Here is a 4,704-nt window from a genome sequence, read left to right on the forward strand (position 1 = left end):
GTTAATATAACAAGGTTAAGGTTTAACCTCATCCTCCGCGAGGGACCTACAGTAGTAGACGTCTAGACCCGTGTGTTGGGTTCTTTAAATAATATTGAAACATGAATGTTTGTTTGAAATATTCTACTAAGCTGTCTTTACTCACTTAAACTGTTGTTTTGAACTTAAAAATTTGCACTTTAACTATGGTGGTCACTGATCTTTATGGTTGGTGAACTTTACTATTATTATCTTAATTTTTAGTATGATTGATGGCTGTCAGTCACACGCTTCGCGGTAGTACTCCGAATGTGGATTTTGAGGGTGTGACAGCATTCTTACGAGTATTTCGCACTCGTAAGTGTGTTTCCGACAACAAGGAAGTGGGAAACTTGATCCTCCGAGTGGACATACAAGTGATATCAGAGCTTTGGCTCTCTTCCTTGTTAAAACCGAGCTGAGTGTCGTGTTTTCAAACAACTTTCTTGAAGGTTTTTTTTTTTCTGAAAGTTTATTGTGTTTTAAAGCAAAAATATTCAAGTTGTTGGCAAAAAAGTGGGTTAAAAGCTTTAGAAAAATTGTTGGTTGCGAATTTTTTTTGCAAAAACCTTGTTTAAATACATGGAGACATGTTAGCATAGGGTTTTTCTTAAAATTTTCTTGCAAAATTTTGTCTGGGTAATTTTTCCGGTGAATTTTTGGCCGGAAAAGTGACCGGAGTTTTATTTTTGAGAAGATAAGGTTCAAAGTTTTTAAAAAATTTGAAATCTCGAAGTTTGTTGTATACTATTTCTGGTCACTCACCTACAAACATTCTTAAAATCAGAAACAAGATTCTGCCTTTTCAGGAAACCTTTACACCTACCCAGTCAACAAAAAACCCATCTTTTCCAACTAAACAAGATTCTTCGTGAAACCTCACTTCTACAATCTCACGAAAGACCAAGTGTGATTTGGGCTTTATCAATTGGGCCTGAGTGTTTTTCGTCCAAATTCAAATCACATTTTACCAAAGACTATAAGCTCATGAAATATATACATTCATAGATCCTTCGTTTGGCTTGTCTGATTGTTCTTCTTGGGCTCAAGCTGTGCAGTGAATAATGATCTAGCAATACTTTTACCAGATTGAGCAGTATTTGCCATTAGGAAAACAAATTGAAAACTGAACCACCACCCTCTATCAAGTTGCTGTTAGTATTCAACAAACACAAACACGGCTAATGACCAGAATGGTAAGAAGTATGCAATATATATACAAGTCTAAAGCATTACCCAATGGGCTACTTACAAAACCGGTGGCGGGGAAAGCCCCCGGTACATCATGCCTAAATAATTCATTCTTTCCCTTACAATCCGCCAACTATCTTAAAGGCCGCCGAAAAAGCTGGCTTTTATGGTATTCAATCTCGACCATCATCCAAAAAGCATGACTGAAATACGCGGTGGATCATATGATAAGTTAATTATCCATAACAACTTTCAAAGTAAATAAAAACATTTACAAATCTTTTGCGGTTCACATAAAAACAATGTTGCTGATTTTAGTGTTATCAATGTTCTGTCACACCCCAACCCGCAGCGGAATAGGTGATCGGGGCATGATTGGGTTCATCCAAAGCTTATGACTTGCTATTCCGTGTTTTAAATTATCATTAATCTAAACTGAATGTGTCTCATAATAAATTAATCCAAACAAACACTAAAACATATGAAACGTTGTTTATAACATATAAACTAAGCTAATCCGTTTCTTGTTAACTAAGGCCCATCCTATGTCCAATCTTCTCTTTAAATCTGTTCACATGTATCATGTGTAAAAATAGTTTTTTGGGTCAACAAAGGTTGGTGAGTGAATCTTATTGTTTTTAGAAAAATAGTATGTTTAAATTTGGTTTATTGAGAAAACGTGCGTTAAAAGCGGCGGATGGTAAGTCATGTGTCATGTGGTGACGTTAATAGCTGAAAGACACCGTGGTGTTGATGCGTTAAGAGAGCTATATTTGTATGTGTTTCACCTGCCAATATAAATCAGGAACTATTCGTCAATCTCACTTAAAGATTGTAACCAACGTTTGAGGACCTGAACCGGTCTCCATGTTGGTCCACTAGTTGTACTGGCAAAACCAGATGTAAGAAACGGATGACATCAAAATAAAAAATAAATAATTATGGTAAAAGGGGAAGAATTTAATCAATTTCTGGTTCAATCCTACAGTTCCACCAGCCAGTGACACTACTATTTCGACGGGCGGGCCTCAATCTGGTTTTCAACAACACCTTAAATTGGAACACAACAACAGCATAATAAAACAATACAAGATGACTTGGAATTAATTTTGAGAGATGGGTTTTATGCTATCTGCAAGTATCCCATTTTAAAAAGTACCACATATGGAGACTCAATGCATACTTGCATTAAAAAGACAGTACACACCTGTTCCATTAAAAAGACTTACTATTCTCGCCTTCAAGGGGAACATATACCTGCGGTCTAGAATAGGCATTCCATATGCGTTCATTTAACAGTTCTGAACCACCAGCAGGTATAACACTTCAACTGTGAGGGACGGCCCTCTATCAAGTTGCTGTGAGCATTTAATAAACACAAACACAGTGAACGACGAGAATTACCCGTTGGTAAAAATACCAGTGACTTTCCAATAAATCATGCCTAAATAATTCATTATTTTCCTTAAATCTTAAACATCATCCAGGATAAAGATATCTAGATATCAAAGTAGTTTTGATATCCAGATATACCATGAAAAGGGAGCATTAATATATGAATCTTATAAACATTTAACAAAAATATGGATTTCTTGATTTTACCATACCTGATAGAAAGATAGATGCGCTCCTATGAACTGTCAACATGCTATGATCCATTCCCATACCTGATACAGATCAATGTATGCTGTCAGCAGCTATCAAAACACAAAATTCTCAAAACACAATACACATTGAATTGTTAAACATCACAAAAGTCCGAAAATCTTCAGATCAGATAGAATTAATGAGCAAAGATGAAAACTTCTTACATGGACACTCGATCTGGTCAGTTATTGGACCTCCGATCAGGTCAGAAAACTGCATACTGAATTGGAGCGGTAAGATCTGAGATGATGGAAGAACGGCCGTGAAATGATTTTCCAAATGATGTTAACTTATATATAGGTGAGAACGTAGGGGGAAAACCCTAATCTTAAATTTTGGTTCAAACCATGGAATTTTAATATCTTTTTTTCATAGAGAACTTAAATGAATATAGGATTTTTTTTAATGTTTCAATAATAATAAAATAAAACAATAACTGAAATTTGACTATTTCAATTTGGGTTTACAGAGTCAGCATGTCAAAAAAAAAAAAAAAAAAAAAAAAAAAAAAAAAAAACCCATGAATATCAAAAACAAAGTAACACTAATAGTTTGATTGGAATATAGTAGAACAAAACCTTTTGAACCAAAAATTAGAACATATCTATATTGCAATTGCAGGTGTTTTCTTACTTGTATTCATTGAATATGTGTAGCATTGAAAAATCTAGAAAGATAGTAAATGTATTTTGGTATATATAACACATCGTATTCATGTTTCTAAGGGGCTGATCGTTTTCCAAAGATTGTGTACTTCTTGATTTGTAAATCCTTTCCAGTGGTTTTTGCAAATAAAATTTGTTCATGGGTGGTCCGCTGGACACCCAAGAGACTTTGATATTTTCTCTAATCCACTGCCATGGCAAGCTGAATAGGCCAAACCGATGCCATGCCAAGCAGACTCATTCATAGTTCAACGTACTTGGTCATAATAACATGGCAACCCTTTCAATGGGATCTACAACTTTGGAATCTTTGCCACCCTAGCAAATGATTAATGTCTATTTTTAAAATAACCAAGTATGAGACCCAATCCGATGATTTTGCAACACCTACTAAGATAGGAGGATTCACCATATGAAGCCTCGAACATTATCAATTCCTCAACAGCATACACAATCAATCACCATGCTTTATTCTCCCTTAAATAATATTTTAATGATTATCTTATTTATATATCAGAGATGTTCCAGAAATAACCACCACCACCAAGGGTATGAATTTATATGGGATTTTGATTCTTTCGCTACAAGGTACCTAAGGATTATTACATGGCAAAACCACAAGAGGGCCATTGACCCTCGTGCGGGCTAAATTTCCATTTTCATTGTAGTACTTAACATACATTTTTTTTGTAGCTAATTGGACCTTCTAAGTGGTCTCCCGTATCCTATTTTTAATAATAAAGTAGAAGAGTGGTGGTGATTGAAAATAAAATCCAATAGCAACCTAGGTAGATCGCGGTGGTGGGGTTTTCTAAAAATATGGGAGGGGAAGAAGAAATAAAAACCATGATAACTGTTTAATACAGATAGAACAAACTAGAAACACTTGTCAGTACTTAACTACTGACACTCCTAAACTACAAATTCGGACAAACCATGATGAACTTATAAGCTCGGACAAGCCAAATAATAAGTGCCCACACACTTTAAACCACAAATTCGGACACCATGCACACATAGTTGTCCGAAATTGTAGTTATATAATAACTTTCAACAATAACAAACAAGTCCCTGAAGTAACAGCAAGTTGTCGGATCCAGCATTTATCATCCAGAAGTGCATTTACAGACTCCCCCTTGATATATGTAGCATCTGCAAATCTTCAACAGATCTTTGAGTAGTA

At 35.3% G+C, this 4,704-nt stretch overlaps 1 long non-coding RNA gene across 2 annotated transcripts; it reads right to left on the minus strand.

Annotated features, from left to right (window-relative positions):
- Window positions 1–843: 843 nt before the first annotated feature.
- On the minus strand, window positions 844–3,167 carry LOC110890554. 2 transcript variants are annotated; one of them, XR_002564564.2, is made up of 4 exons: window positions 3,021–3,167; window positions 2,817–2,876; window positions 1,271–1,412; window positions 844–1,170 (listed from the first exon to the last, which is right to left on the minus strand). It is a non-coding gene; the product is annotated as an uncharacterized LOC110890554 (long non-coding RNA). The 2 variants fall into 2 exon arrangements; XR_002564563.2 differs by lacking the exon at window positions 844–1,170 and having other exon boundaries at window positions 1,204–1,412; window positions 3,021–3,150.
- Between the last annotated feature and the right edge of the window lie 1,537 nt (window positions 3,168–4,704).

The sequence above is a fragment of the Helianthus annuus genome, chromosome 11, assembly GCF_002127325.2.
Source record: "Helianthus annuus cultivar XRQ/B chromosome 11, HanXRQr2.0-SUNRISE, whole genome shotgun sequence".
Taxonomy (NCBI): Eukaryota; Viridiplantae; Streptophyta; class Magnoliopsida; order Asterales; family Asteraceae; genus Helianthus; species Helianthus annuus.